Source organism: Oncorhynchus kisutch, linkage group LG15 (assembly GCF_002021735.2).
Source record: "Oncorhynchus kisutch isolate 150728-3 linkage group LG15, Okis_V2, whole genome shotgun sequence".
Classification (NCBI taxonomy): Eukaryota; Metazoa; Chordata; class Actinopteri; order Salmoniformes; family Salmonidae; genus Oncorhynchus; species Oncorhynchus kisutch.
This window is the reverse complement of record NC_034188.2, coordinates 45384693-45399792: the sequence shown is the minus strand read 5'-3', so window position 1 is coordinate 45399792 and position 15100 is coordinate 45384693. Positions and strand designations below refer to the sequence as shown.

Genomic DNA, 15100 nt, shown 5'->3' with positions numbered 1-15100 from the left:
TTAGCAGACCGGGCAGGCAAGCTAGCAGTTAGCAGACCGGGTTAGCAAGCAAGCAGATAGCAGGGGCTAGAAAGTTAGCCTTTGGGGGGGGGACGTTGCGATGGTGGTAAGTCTGTTTTTGCCTCTTCGTGCGGTGACGTCGATAGACCAGTCGTGGAATTAGTAGGGTTTCAAGTAGCTCTAGGTAGCTAGCAGGCCAATATTGTAGCCCAGGAGCATGCTTCGGGGGAAGCACTGGAGCCCTGTCCGGGCTAGCTTCAAGCTAAATTGGTGCTTGCTCTGGGATGGAAACGCTAGCCAGGAGTAATCATCCAGGATTGCAGTTAGCTAGTTGTGAAAATGTTCAGTTTGCGGTAGGAATCCGGGGATAAAAATAACAGGTCCATTATAGTCTGGTTAGAGTCACGTAGAGTCACGAGCTGAAGGTTAGCTGATGACCGCTGGCAATGGTTTGCTGACTAATATCTGGTAGTTAGCTGGCTAGCTTCAGTTGAGGGATTCCAGATCCGAAGTAAATATAAATACTTTAGGAAAAAAAAAGCAGATCCACGCCACATTGGGTGAGGCGGGTTGCAGGAGAGTATTTAGATGATGAGGTTTTGCAAAATATTTTAAAGGATATGCGACGAAAAATATATAAAACTATATATACAAGGGATACGACAGGACAAAGACGTCTTGACTGCTACGCCATCTTAGAATTACAAATGCCCGGATGTCATATTCAATTCGGCTTTTCATCTACATGTAGCAGGAATACGTTGTATGCTATTGAGGAAGAGAATCTTATTTTCAGACCCAAGTGTTTTTGACAACAGCTGATAATTCTATAAGGGGGACAGGCTATACCAAAATGAACAAATGTCGGGAAACAGCGCAATTGTGCATTAGATGATACATTCATGGGTGAGCCTAGTACAGTATGTTGATATTTGTTGCTTACTGAATATATTTAGTCATGACTGTCCTGTGAGGATCAGAATGGGACTGGAGGGGGATGGCAGTAACGAGGCCTCTCGAGGGGGGGGGAAGGGAGTTACTGGATGGTCGACAGTTCACACCCTGTTGTAAATTACAGCAGAGGCCTTTTTCTCTCCTCCAGTATGAACAAAAGGAATGCAAAAGGAATGCCTTTGTTAAAAGTGGATACTGGAACAATAATTCTATCATAAGAATGTGGGGAATGATCAGTGGGGAGCTATAGAAAACTAATGTCATATTGGTTTTTATTTTGTGATGTCATTACAAATTGTGATTTTAGGAGGTGTAAGAGAATCTATCTCCTATAAACTGTTCATATTAAGTAGCCACTCCCCGAGTGAGGTCAGAGAGCGTGTCAGACTGACAGAACTGTCCCTTTTGTCCAGAGTGCATAAAAGGATTGCCAACAAGGATTAATATTAGACCAGGAAAGGCCTGGTTCGGACAGAGATAAACGGTGAACAAAGGCACTCACACAAAAATACATCAATGATTTCTTATTCGTAAACGGGTGGCGGTTCATGTGAAAAGTATATAATTAACATGAGAATAGTTCTGAAATGTGTAAATGATAAGTGTCCCTCTCTCTCTCTCTGTCACCCCCCCTCGCCGTTGTAACAAGCCATCATATTGTGTCAGTCCACTAGGGACTGTTGTCTCATGTAAAGGGTGTATGTTACTTCTGTGTTATTATTTAGTTAGCTAGTAAATAAATAATTAAACCAATTTGTGTAGTACTGAATCATGAGTAAGGCTGGGGCTTTTACAGATGCATGAGGTTACGACTGTTCAGAATGAAGATATGATAAGAGGTAATGTTTAATACGTTGACTGTTTTTTGGATGTGATAAGTAAAGACCTTTAGAGTTTAATTCAGGAGATGGTAACTCTTTAAACAACCTCTTCCGTGGTGCCCCAAATCCTAATGGGTTAATTGTTACATGATTAATTTAATCAGGTAACAATTAAACATAGTTTGTTGATTAAATAAATAACAGTCATCAGATTAACGAAAGGTTGGCCTTTCAGTCCTGGCTATCCAGGGACCCTTTCAGTCCCATCGCTCACAGGAACTCCTGGATCCCCGGGTGAGCCCACAGGCCCCCTGTTTCCTGGGGACATGGGACCTTTCTCCCCCTTGGGCTATGTAGAGCCTGGTATACCATAGGGACCCTACAGATCTAAAGACATAAAAGGACGTGACCCCCAAAAAATCATTAGAATAAAATCTCCCCATACAATGTAAAACCGCCTTGACAAAAAGTACTGTAATGTAATGTAAATTGTAATGATGGACGTTGCCATTTTCCAAGTATGTACAGTATATTTAAGAATACATCTGGATGTTAGTCATATGGATGTGAATATGGACAAACTCTATCATTACCCCAACAATGTCCACTTTGACCGCATTAGTTCCAATATCTCACGCCAATATCTCTGCCTCAGAATGTCCGATCCTCACAAAGTAAAGTGCTTATTGTTCAGAAGTGTCTTTCTGAGTAGTTTGAGAGGTTTACACTGTCTGAGAAAATTATGCACATGCTTTTACTGTGTATATGCATTGTTAAAGCCTAAAAGCATAATTATTATGCCAAAAGTAACTATAATCCAAAGTCTAAGTATGTCTAAATTATTAAATTGTCAGTTTGTATTGATATACTCAGTAAATTTGGCGAGAATCTATGGCCACACATTTTACCCCTTAGAAATGGCATTACAGTTTCAATATCTCTGGCCCAGAATGTCAGATTCTTACAGGGTAAAGTTATTTTGGTTCAGTAGGGTCTCCCGCAGTTTTCTGATAGGGTCTATCATCTAAGAATGATCCTTAGTGGGCTAAGGACCACAACTGTAGCTGAACACATTTGAATTTTCATATTTTCTGTATATTTGAATGTCTTAAAGCATAATAACTGTATGAAAAGTAACTATTAATGCATCCATTCCATAGTCTGTTTATGTTTGAAAATTTTTGTTCAGAATTAAAGGTATTTTACCTAAACCTATTACTATTTCCATTATATCAATTTTCATCAGATTTGACCTTTTACACCTTGAAAATTGCCTTACAAGTCTAAATTAAACTTTGTTTGATTTAGCATTGATGAAAGCCTTTAACAAGGAAATAGATTTTTCAAGCATTCAATCCAGATTGACTGAATCCCAAGATGGCGTAGCAGTAGGTCGTCCTGTCCTGTCGTGTCCCTGTATATATCGTTTATTTTTCGTTTTTTACATATTTTCTCCACATATCTCTTTGAAAACATTTTGCTAAACCCTAAGCTTCCAAATACTCTCCTGCAACCCGACTCACCCAATGTAGCTATTTTTCCTAAAGTATTTATATTTACTTCGGGACCCCTCAACTGAAGCTAGCCAGCTAACCAGCGGGTATGCTAGTGGTCTCCAGCTAACCGGTCATCAGCTAACCTGTAGTTCGGAAAGCTCTCGCCTGTTCGTACAACGCGACTTTAACCAGAGTACAACGGACCTATTTATTTTTCATCCCCGGATTCCCACCACAAACGGAACATCTTTCAGCTGGATTTTTCAGCAACTAGCTATCTAGCTAAACCGCAACCTCGGATTACTCCTGGCTAGCGTTTCCACCCACTTAGCTTGAAGCTAGCCCGGCCGTAGCACCTGTGCTACTCCTGAGCTACAATACCCGGGCCCACGACCGGTCTACCGATGTCATCGCATGAAGAGGAATAAACAGACTCACCCCATCGCGACGTCCCCCAAAGGCTAACTCTCTAGCCCTCGCTATCTCCCTGCTTGCTAATTCGGCCTGCTAACTGCTAGCTTGTCCAGCTCCGGCCCGCTAACTGCTACCTTGTCTAGCCCGGGCCTACAAACTGTTAGCTTGTTAGCACAGGCCTGCTAACCGCCTGAATCGCCGCGTCTCAAACGCTCACCGGACCCATATTTACTTTCTATCTCTTTTGACTTTTAATTTGTTTATACCTTCCGGAAACCTGCCTCACCCAATGTGATACGGAATCGCTATTATTTTTTATTTATTTTTAGAACACACTCAAGAACCTCCAGAAACTAACCAGCTAACTAGCTACAAGCTATTTAGTCATTGTTAGTTTTTTTTTTTACCTGGATAACACTCGCCAGGCCAGCTTCCCTGCCCCATCCACCACTGCCCCCTGGACACTGATCTCTTGGCTACATAGCTGATGCACGCTGGACTGTCCATTAATCACGGTACTCCATTCTGCTTGTTTGTTCTATCTGTTGGCCCCGTTGCCTAGTCTACGCCATTTTACCTGCTGTTGTTGTGCTAGCTGATTAGCTGTTGTCTCACCTACTGTTTTAGCTAGCTTTCCCAATTCAACACCTGTGATTACTGTATGCCTCGCTGTATGTCTCTCTCAAATGTCAATATGCCTTGTATACTGTTGTTCAGGTGAGTTATCATTGTTTTAGTTCACAATGGAGCCCCTAGTTCCACTCTTCACACCCCTGATAACTCCTTTGTCCCACCTCCCACACATGCGGTGACCTCACCCATTACTACCAGCATGTCCAGAGATACAACCTCCCTCATCATCACCCAGTGCCTGGGCTTACCTCCGCTGTACCCGCACCCCACCATACCCCTGTCTGCGCATTATGCCCTGAATATATTCTACCATGCCCAGAAACCTGCTCCTCTTATTCTCTGTCCCCAACGCTCTATGCGACCATTTTAGATAGCCTTTAGCCGCAATCTCATACTACTCCTTCTCTGTTCCGCGGGTGATGTGGAGGTAAACCCAGGCCTTGCATGTCCCCAGGCACCCTCATTTGTTGACTTCTGTGATCGAAAAAGCCTTGGTTTCATGCATGTCAACATCAGAAGCCTCCTCCCTAAGTTTGTTTTACTCACTGCTTTAGCACACTCTGCTAACCCTGATGTCCTTGCTGTGTCTGAATCCTGGCTCAGGAAGGCCACCAAAAATTCAGATTTCCATACCCAACTATAACATCTTCCGTCAAGATAGAACTGCCAAAGGGGGCGGAGTTGCAGTTTACTGCAGAGATAGCCTGCAAAGTAATGTCATACTTTCCAGGTCCATACCCAAACAGTTCGAACTACTAATTTTGAAAATTACTCTCTCCAGAAATAAGTCTCTCACGGTTGCCGCCTGCTACCGACCCCCCTCAGCTACCAGCTGTGCCCTGGACACCATTTGTGAATTGATCGCCCCCCATCTAGCTTCAGAGTTTGTTCTGTTAGGTGACCTAAACTGGGATATGCTTAACACCTCACCAGTCCTACAATCTAAGCTAGATGCCCTCAATCTCACACAAATCATCAAGGAACCCACCAGGTACAACCCTAACTCTGTAAACAAGGGCACCCTCATAGACGTCATCCTGACCAACTGGACCTCCAAATACACCTCCGCTGTCTTCAACCAGGATCTCAGCGATCACTGCCTCATTGCCTGTATCCGCTACGGAGCCGCAGTCAAACGACCACCCCTCATCACTGTCAAACGCTCCCCCCTAAAACACTTCTGTGAGCAGGCCTTTCTAATCGACCTGGCCCGGGTATCCTGGAAGGACATCGACCTCATCCCGTCAGTTGAGGATGCCTGGTCATTCTTTAAAAGTAACTTCCTCACCATTTTAGATAAGCATGCTCCGTTCAAAAAATGCAGAACTAAGAACAGGTTCACCCCAGACCTGACTGCCCTCGACCAGCACAAAAACATCCTGTGGCGGACTGCAATAGCATCGAATAGTCCCCGTGATATGCAACTGTTCAGGGAAGTCCGGAACCAATACACGCAGTCAGTCAGGAAAGCTAAGGCCAGCTTCTTCAGGCAGAAGTTTGCATCCTGTAGCTCCAACTCCAAAAAGTTCTGGGACACCGTGAAGTCCATGGAGAACAAGAGCACCTCCTCCCAGCTGCCCACTGCACTGAGGCTAGGTAACACGGTCACCACTGATAAATCCATGATTATCGAAAACTTCAATAAGCATTACTCAACGGCTGGCCATGCCTTCCGCCTGGCTACTTCAACCTCGGCCAATAGCTCCGCCCCCCCCGCAGCTCCTCGCCCAAGCCTCTCCAGGTTCTCCTTTAACCAAATCCAGATAGCAGATGTTCTGAAAGAGCTGCAAAACCTGGACCCGTACAAATCAGCTGGGCTTGACAATCTGGACCCTCTATTTCTGAAACTATCTGCCACCATTGTCGCAACCCCTATTACCAGCCTGTTCAACCTCTCTTTCATATCGTCTGAGATCCCCAAGGATTGGAAAGCTGCCGCAGTCATCCCCCTCTTCAAAGGGGGAGACACCCTGGACCCAAACTGTTACAGACCTATATCCATCCTGCCCTGCCTATCTAAGGTCTTCGAAAGCCAAGTCAACAAACAGGTCACTGACCATCTCGAATCCCACCGCACCTTCTCCGCTGTGCAATCTGGTTTCCGAGCCGGTCATGGGTGCACCTCAGCCACACTCAAGGTACTCAACGATATCATAACCGCCATCGATAAAAGACAGTACTGTGCAGCCGTCTTCATCGACCTTGCCAAGGCTTTCGACTCTGTCAATCACCATATTCTTATCGGCAGACTCAGGAGCCTCGGTTTTTCGGATGACTGCCTTGCCTGGTTCACCAATTACTTTGCAGACAGAGTTCAGTGCGTCAAATCGGAGGGCATGCTGTCTGGTCCTCTGGCAGTCTCTATGGGGGTGCCACAGGGTTCAATTCTCGGGCCGACTCTTTTCTCTGTGTATATCAATGATGTTGCTCTTGCTGCGGGCGATTCCCTGATCCACCTCTACGCAGACGACACCATTCTATATACCTTCGGCCCGTCTTTGGACACTGTGCTATCTAACCTCCAAACAAGCTTCAATGCCATACAACACTCCTTCCGTGGCCTCCAACTGCTCTTAAACGCTAGTAAAACCAAATGCATGCTTTTCAACCGGTCGCTGCCTGCACCCGCATGCCCGACTAGCATCACCACCCTGGATGGTTCCGACCTAGAATATGTGGACGTCTATAAGTACCTAGGTGTCTGGCTAGACTGCAAACTCTCCTTCCAGACTCATATCAAACATCTCCAATCGAAAATCAAATCAAGAGTCGGCTTTCTATTCCGCAACAAAGCCTCCTTCACTCACGCCGCCAAGCTTACCCTAGTAAAACTGACTATCCTACCGATCCTCGACTTCGGCGATGTCATCTACAAAATGGCTTCCAACACTCTACTCAGCAAACTGGATGCAGTCTATCACAGTGCCATCCGTTTCGTCACTAAAGCACCTTATACCACCCACCACTGCGACTTGTATGCTCTAGTCGGCTGGCCCTCGCTACATATTCGTCGCCAGACCCACTGGCTCCAGGTCATCTACAAGTCCATGCTAGGTAAAGCTCCGCCTTATCTCAGCTCACTGGTCACGATGGCAACACCCATCCGTAGCACGCGCTCCAGCAGGTGTATCTCACTGATCATCCCTAAAGCCAACACCTCATTTGGCCGCCTTTCGTTCCAGTACTCTGCTGCCTGTGACTGGAACGAATTGCAAAAATCGCTGAAGTTGGAGACTTTTATCTCCCTCACCAACTTCAAACATCAGCTATCTGAGCGGCTAACCGATCGCTGCAGCTGTACATAGTCTATTGGTAAATAGCCCACCCTTTCTCACCTACCTCATCCCCATACTGTTTTTATTTATTTACTTTTCTGCTCTTTTGCACACCAATATCTCTACCTGTACATGACCATCTGATCATTCATCACTCCAGTGTTAATCTGCAAAATTGTAATTATATGCCTACCTCCTCATGCCTTTTGCACACATTGTATATAGACTCCCCCTTTGGTTTCTACTGTGTTATTGACTTGTTAATTGTTTACTCCATGTGTAACTCTTTGTTGTCTGCTCACACTGCTATGCTTTATCTTGGCCAGGTCGCAGTTGCAAATGAGAACTTGTTCTCAACTAGCCTACCTGGTTAAATAAAGGTGAAATAAAAATAAATAAAAAATAAATAAAAAATCTACTAAAAAGGATAATAGGTCGATAGCTAGGAATAATGCCTTTTTCCTGACCATGTGACCTAACATGGAAAAACTCAGGGCCATAGTAATATACCTTTGGTCACCCGGTCAAACAAAATTCATGGGCTTAGTCATTGTATGACATGACATGGCATAAAAGAGCTGTTGTTATGTCCATGTATTGGTGTTACCAATACATTGTGACGCTGAATGCGGTGCAAGTCCTGCCTCTCCCATCTCCTCATTGGTTTATAGAAGCAGATACCCAAAGAAAGATGAACCGAGTTCGGTCGATCATCATGGTAACTATGAAAGTTAGATGCCAATCGCCATATAAAGTCCAAAGAAGAAAAAGCCTGGAAGGAGGAGAGATGACTTAAAAACTATTCGGTTGACCTTTATGTGTGTGGATTAATTGTCGGAGTAGAGGATTACTATTCCAACAACACATCATCAGTAGGGTAAAACTAACCTGTCTCACGACGGTCTAAACCCAGCTCACGTTCCCTATTAGTGGGTGAACAATCCAACGCTTGGTGAATTCTGCATTTCAGGTAAAATTATGGCAGAGATGAGAACGGTATTTGAATCTCCGGTATCTGGGAGAAAGGCGGCCAGTAAACTGCTTGATTTAAGTCAAAACTCCCGTACTGTGGTAGGCTACGCTGTTGATTTTCGCCCATTGGCCGCCGAGAGTGCCTGGAATCCGGAGTCTCTTTCGATACTTTCCTGCACAGATTATCTGAGGATGTAAAGGATGAGCTAGCTCTCGGGAATTACCGGTGGACCTCGACTCCCTTATCGCCTTAACCATCAAAATCAATGGACAACTAAGGGAACATAGGAGTGAGAGGAGGTCTGGTCTCGGGCACACTCGTGCACCCGCTATGGCTCATTCACCTTTGAGGGAATCAGGAAGTTTCCAAAGGCAGCTTTTCTGAGAGGATTCGAAGCCACCCGAGCCGTCTCGTGAATCTATGATAGGTGAGTTGGATACTCCTGGGCCAATGCAGTTGGGAAGAGCTAGGTTGTCCTCACAGAGGATGAACGGTAACTGTTGTCAGTACTGTGGAAAAGCAAGACATTTTATAGCTACCTGTCCTATTAGGAAACCCTTGTCTCTAGTGGGTACCAGTACTATGGTGAATCAGACTGGGAGATACCTAATTCTCATCACCCGCACACCCTTTGTTGTGCTTGTGCTGCTGTGGGAAGACCAATCCAAGTCTCTCCGAGTGCTCATTGACTCTGGGGCTGATGAATGTCTTATGGATGCCACGATAGCTTTGGAGCTTGGTATTCCCACTCAGCCTCTCTCTGTGCCCATGGGCTGCTCTATAGGGGAAGTAACCCATAGTTCTGTGCCCATTCAATTACGGGTTTCTGGTAACCACAGTGAGACCATACAGTTCCTCCTCATTGCATCTCCCCATGTTCCAGTCGTTTTGGAATTTTCCTGGCTACAAAAACACAATCCTGTGATTGACTGGACCACAAGCTCCATCCTGGGTTGGAGTCCTTTTTGTCATTCCCACTGCCTTCAAGCAGCACAGCCTTTCCCATGTTGTCTTCCTCAGGACGTTAGCAAGACTGTGGATGTCTCTGCCATTCCCACTGAGCACCATGACCTCCTGGAGGTCTACAGTAAGGCACGTGCTACTTCCCTCCCCCCATACTGTCCTTATGACTGTGCCATTGATCTTCTCCCAGGCACTACACCACCTCGGAGTCAGTTGTATTCTCTGTCCAGACCAGAGACCAAATCTATGGAGGAGTACAGAGAAGTGTCTGGCCACTGGGGCCGTCCGTCCGTCTGCGAGCCAACCAAGACCTGGAAACCACCCTGAGATGCCTGGTCTCAACCAATCCCACAACCTGGAGACGACAACTGGTTTGGGTGGAGTATGCCCGGAACACCCTTCCCGGAACAAGAACAGGAGGTCAGCGTATCCTCGGCCCATATATTTGTCTGTCGCTGTCGACGTACCTGTAGAAGAGCCAGGGGGGCTGTTCTCATGACCAACTCCAGGTATCGTCGACAAGTGGACCATCGCCGGACCCCAGCTCCCTGCTACCGCATTGGGCAGAGGGTATGGCTGTCCACACGGGACCTGCCCCTTCGGGTAGAGTCCCGCAAACTGTCCCCTCGTTTCATTGGTCCTTTTCTCATCTCCAGAGTCTTGTGTTACCCCGTACCCTCCGTATTTACCCTACCTTCCATTTGTCTAAGATTAAGCCTGTGTCTAACTGTTCTTTGTCTTCTGCCTCCCCTCCCTGTGTCATTGATGGTCATCCGGCCTACACAGTAAAACATCTCCTGGGTGTTTGACCACAGGGCAGGGGTTTCCAGTACCTGGTTGACTGGGAGGGTTACGGCCCGGAGGAGCGGTGCTGGGTTCCCACTAGAGGCATCCTGGACCCAGCCCTCATCACTGACATCCACCGCCGACACCCCGGTCAACCTGCATCTGGGTCTCGCCTTGTGTCATGATATACAAATAACTCAATGTTTATATCCCAGGACAAATTCGCCAGGAACAGCAAGCTACCGAAATAAGACAAATTAGCTAGCAACTGCAAGTTAGTTAGCTATCAACTCCCGAGATGGGGCTGGTGTAACCAAAGTGAAATGGCTGGCTAGTTAGCGCGCGCTAATTGCGTTTCAAACTTCACTCGCTCTGAGCCTTGGGGTGGTTGTTTCCCTTGCTCTGCATGGGTAACGCTGCTTCGATGTGGTGGCTGTTGTCGTTGTGTTGCTGGTTCGAACCCAGGGAGGAGCGAGGAGAGGGACGGAAGCTATACTGTTACACTGGCAATAATAAAGTGACTATAAGAACATCCAATAGTCAACGGTTAATTAAATACAAATGGTATAGAGGGAAATAGTCCTATAATTCCTATAATAACTGCAACCTAAAACTTCTTACCTGGGAATATTGAAGACTCATGTTAAAAGGAACCACCAGCTTTCAAATGTTCTCATGTTCTGAGCAAGGAACTGAAACGTTAGCTTTCTTACATAGCACATTTTGCACTTTTACTTTCTTCGCCAACACTTTGTTTTTGCATTATTTAAACCAAATTGAACATGTTTCATTTTTTACTTGAGGCTAAATTGATTTTATTGATGTATTATATTAAGTTAAAATAAGTGTTCATTCAGTATTGTTGTAATTGTCATTATTACAAATACATAAAAAAAAACAAAAAAAAACCATCTGATTAATCGGGATCGGCTTTTTTGGTCCTCCAATAATCGGCATAGGCATCGGTATCGGCGTTGAAAAATCATAATCGGGCGACCTCTACTTGCAAGCACAGCTTTAGAGGCATCAAAAGCTCGCAACTCTAAGAGCCCTGACCACTCGGTTTTGAAGTTTGACCAGGAGCACTCACTCCAGTTAGAGGGTGCATTATCAGGTATTGGAGCGTTGAGAGATGACGCAGAACAACAGTTTCTACCACGAAACCATGATTCCAATATCCTCCGCGGTCGAAATAACTGTAAAGTACGTAGCCATCAAAACGAATACCGCTATAATCGACCTGTTCACTACGTTCCTGCACCCAACCCACACAAAGTGTCAGAGCACAAGGGTAACAAAGGGTTGAAAGATGATCAAAACGTAGACCAATGTTCTCCAGAAGCTCCACTACGTGAAGAACTAAAGCGAGAAACATTTGAGAAAAGGGTAAAAGATAAGTCACAAGGACTAGACGGGGAATTACCGGACACCAGGTCCGCAGGAATTAACACACATAGCAAGGACGTTAAAATTCAAATCTCTCCCGCTCGAGACCCTATCCAGGGCCTGCTTGATCAAGAAACAAGCCCAAAGGCTTTGTCTATAGACTCTGATACAAAGGTTGCGAAGAAAAAGGTCAAACCCCCCCCCCCCAAAAAAAAAGAGTTAAAGCCAAGCCCACTCAAAATATGAAAAGTCGATCTGCTTCCACCTTGAACAGAATTGACACATCACGTCGTTGCGAATGACCACTCCACTTTGTGGGGAATATGTCCACTAAACACGAATCGAAACGACCATACCTGGAGACAGTCCTGGAGGACTGCTTAACTTGTCATGTGCTAATTGATTCGGGTGCGACAATATCACTCATCTCTCAAACATTGTTCAATGATCTCAAAAGAGCTTTGAAGCCAACTGGTTAAAAGTGGAACGATGCGACACTACACTTCGAGGCGTCATTCAGACTACCTCGCCTCTCAGATTGGGAGTCATGCTGAAACTACACTTCAAGGACGTATCGCTCGTCCACCCTGTGTATGTTACCAGCCTCGAAACTGTACCCTGCTACTTGGAGCAGAATTGATGGATCGGTTACTCCCATTGATGGATTGGAAAAACAACAGGCTACAGTGCCTTCTCCACCGACCACACTGTCCTCCCCTAACGCTAACTGCAACGCAGTCATTCACGAGGGGTATCTGTCGAAAGCACCCCCTGGGAAAAAGACGTTTAGAAACCTCTTGGGGCAGAATCTAATCCAAGGAGATATTACGATATCTCGACACATTCCATCAGCCAATCTGATTGAAAATTATTTTCATGATTTCGAGCCAGCCGTCTCTGTGAATGAGCAACTTCCCTCCTCCTTGCAGTCGTGCAATACGGTAGTTGAGATTAACTTCTCTTGCCCTTTGGACACTTCCGCAAGCACTGCGGCCGTCTCAGCAAGAAAAACATCGATGCGCAGAGTATACTCTGCTTCCGATGATACACCTTCCGCTTTGTGGGGGACTGTCAACCCTTACAATGACACTAATGGCATCAGTCCAGCAACTGACCCGATGACTCCCACTGGAGTCCCACCGATGAATCCCACACTCCCCCGCCCCACCCACACAACAAGGTAATTAGTTAATTAGGGTGCAAGGGGCTCTCTTTCTGGAGTAGGGTTAATAAATAAAATATAGTAAAACACATATTTAGATGGTGGATGGATGGTGTTACGCCACTTACCTTACTGCCTTTAACTCCATCACAGTTACAGTGACAGCTACATGCCTGGGGACAAGCAGAACAGTCAGTTTCACACACCCAACTCACTAAGTTGTCCTGAATTTAACATGGAATGGCAGCCCTCTGGGTAAAACACTAATGTAACATACAGATGACGTTGACTTAGTTAAATGTATTTTTCCCAGTGGAGAAGACTTTTAAATATCACTGGAAGTGCTAAAGCCTTTAACGTGTTTGGAAGTGTGCTGGTTACACTGATGGCTAGTCTGTTTACTCTGTATTTTAGAAAATCCTCTCACACATCCTTTAACAAGTATCTACAACAGACCTATTGAGCAGACAGAAATGCAAAGCATTCCTCGCCAAACACGTCATTCTATGGTATCCCGAGTCCCCACAGCTCACACCCCAAGTCCCCACAGCTTTGCATACTGTATAATATTCTGTCAATTGTCTTCCACTACTTGGCCTGCAAGTCATTGTGTGTGTGTTTGAGCTGACTATACACAGCTCTGTAAAGAACAGCCAATCTTCATTATGCCTGGAGAGGCATTTAACCAATAACTTTGCAATAATGATCCTATATTGTGAAATAATCCTATATTCGACATCTTGAACACTCACATTGAGTCAATAATATTCTCACAACAAGTTGTACGTACAAACCCACCCAGAAACCTCAGCAGTTCTGATCTGCCATGCTCAGGATGCCATGTCGACCTGAAACATGTCATATCCCAGACATTCTTATCTCAGGTGAGTACCTTTCTGAGGTAGGTCAGACACAACAAGAATGCATGATAATCTTATATCAAGTTAGAGCTGCTGGTTTGATTTGCCTTGTTTTTCCTTGTTTCCCAATGTAACAGAATCTCCCTTTGTTGACTGACTGTTGCGTGTTCCTAATGAATGAGATTGTCTGTGCAGGAAGAGGGAAAGAGATATGTGGGGAGATGAAATAGACACTGTCCACAAGGGTTGTTTGGGTTTCTGACGGCATGCAACACAAATGGAGCAGGGGTGGTAGGGGGCTGGGTGGAGGGAGCAGGGGCGGACTTAGTGATTTAGAGGCTCCAGGCAGAGGCCTGTCTGAGGCCCCCTCCCTCCCCTTGTGCGTGCACCATTTTTTAAGTGGGTTTTTATTATAAAGACATGTAATTTAACTGTAAAAATGTATTACAGTTTAATGTGGCAAGAACATAACCAGTCATGATGTTTTCATCTGATTGTCATACAAATCACTTCAAAAAGTAGGTAACCTTCGCACGTTCATCCAAAATAATTCCAGCATCCGAAAATTGCACTGTGCACCCGGCAACTTGCCTTCAATTTGCAAGTAGCTGAAACTATCTCACCGGAGAAAGCATCCCTGTAACAAATCTCTTCTTCGTCTGAGGAAGAGTAAGAAGGATCGGACCAATATGCAGCGTGGTAAGTGTTCGTCATGTTTTAATAGAACAAACTGAACACTACACAAATTAACAACGAAGAGAAAACAAAACAGTTCTGCCAGACACTAAACAGAAATTAAACACCCACAACCAAAATGGGGAAAACAGGCTACCTAAGTATGATTCTCAATCAGAGACAACGAACGACACCTGCCTCTGATTGAGAACCATACTAGGCCAAACACATAGAAATATAACAACATAGAAAAAAGAACATAGACTACCCACCCCAACTCACGCCCTGACCAACCTAACACAAAGACATAAAAAAGGAACTAAGGTCTGAACGTGACAATCCCAGCGAGCGAAACAGCTGTCTTACTATATATAGACCATGTATCTGATGCTGTCTGGGCAAAAAGAGTATTTACATGCCATACTCTTTTTTTTGCCAGACAGCGACACATATATGCCGTCTGCCTCTGCCTCGATGATGGTGGCAGTATTATAGGCAGCACCTTTTTACTAAAGAAATTAGTTAACTTAGGTACTTTTCTGTTAACATTTACAATTCTTTCTTTGTATTTTCTCTGCCCTGCTCTGAAAATGCTTAATTGCTGCAGCTTAATTTCAATGAATGTCACGTTTGCAATCAAATCGCATCAAACAATGCAAAGGAACTCTGTAAGGGTGAAATAGTCCATTATTATGAACCAGT

General features: G+C 45.1%; 1 protein-coding gene across 3 annotated transcripts in view; it reads right to left on the bottom strand.

Moving 5' to 3' along the window:
- The window catches only part of LOC109906819 (somatostatin-2), a 42983-nt gene extending 28984 nt beyond the window's left edge, over positions 1-13999 (bottom strand). For 2 of the 3 annotated variants that reach the window (XM_031790328.1, XM_031790329.1), the window contains exon 1: positions 12992-13036. The gene's annotated coding sequence lies outside the window, so the exon portion shown is untranslated. Of the gene's footprint in view, positions 1-12991 lie in introns of all 3 variants that reach the window. The other variant, XM_031790330.1, reaches the window with a different exon arrangement.
- Positions 14000-15100: the final 1101 nt, after the last annotated feature.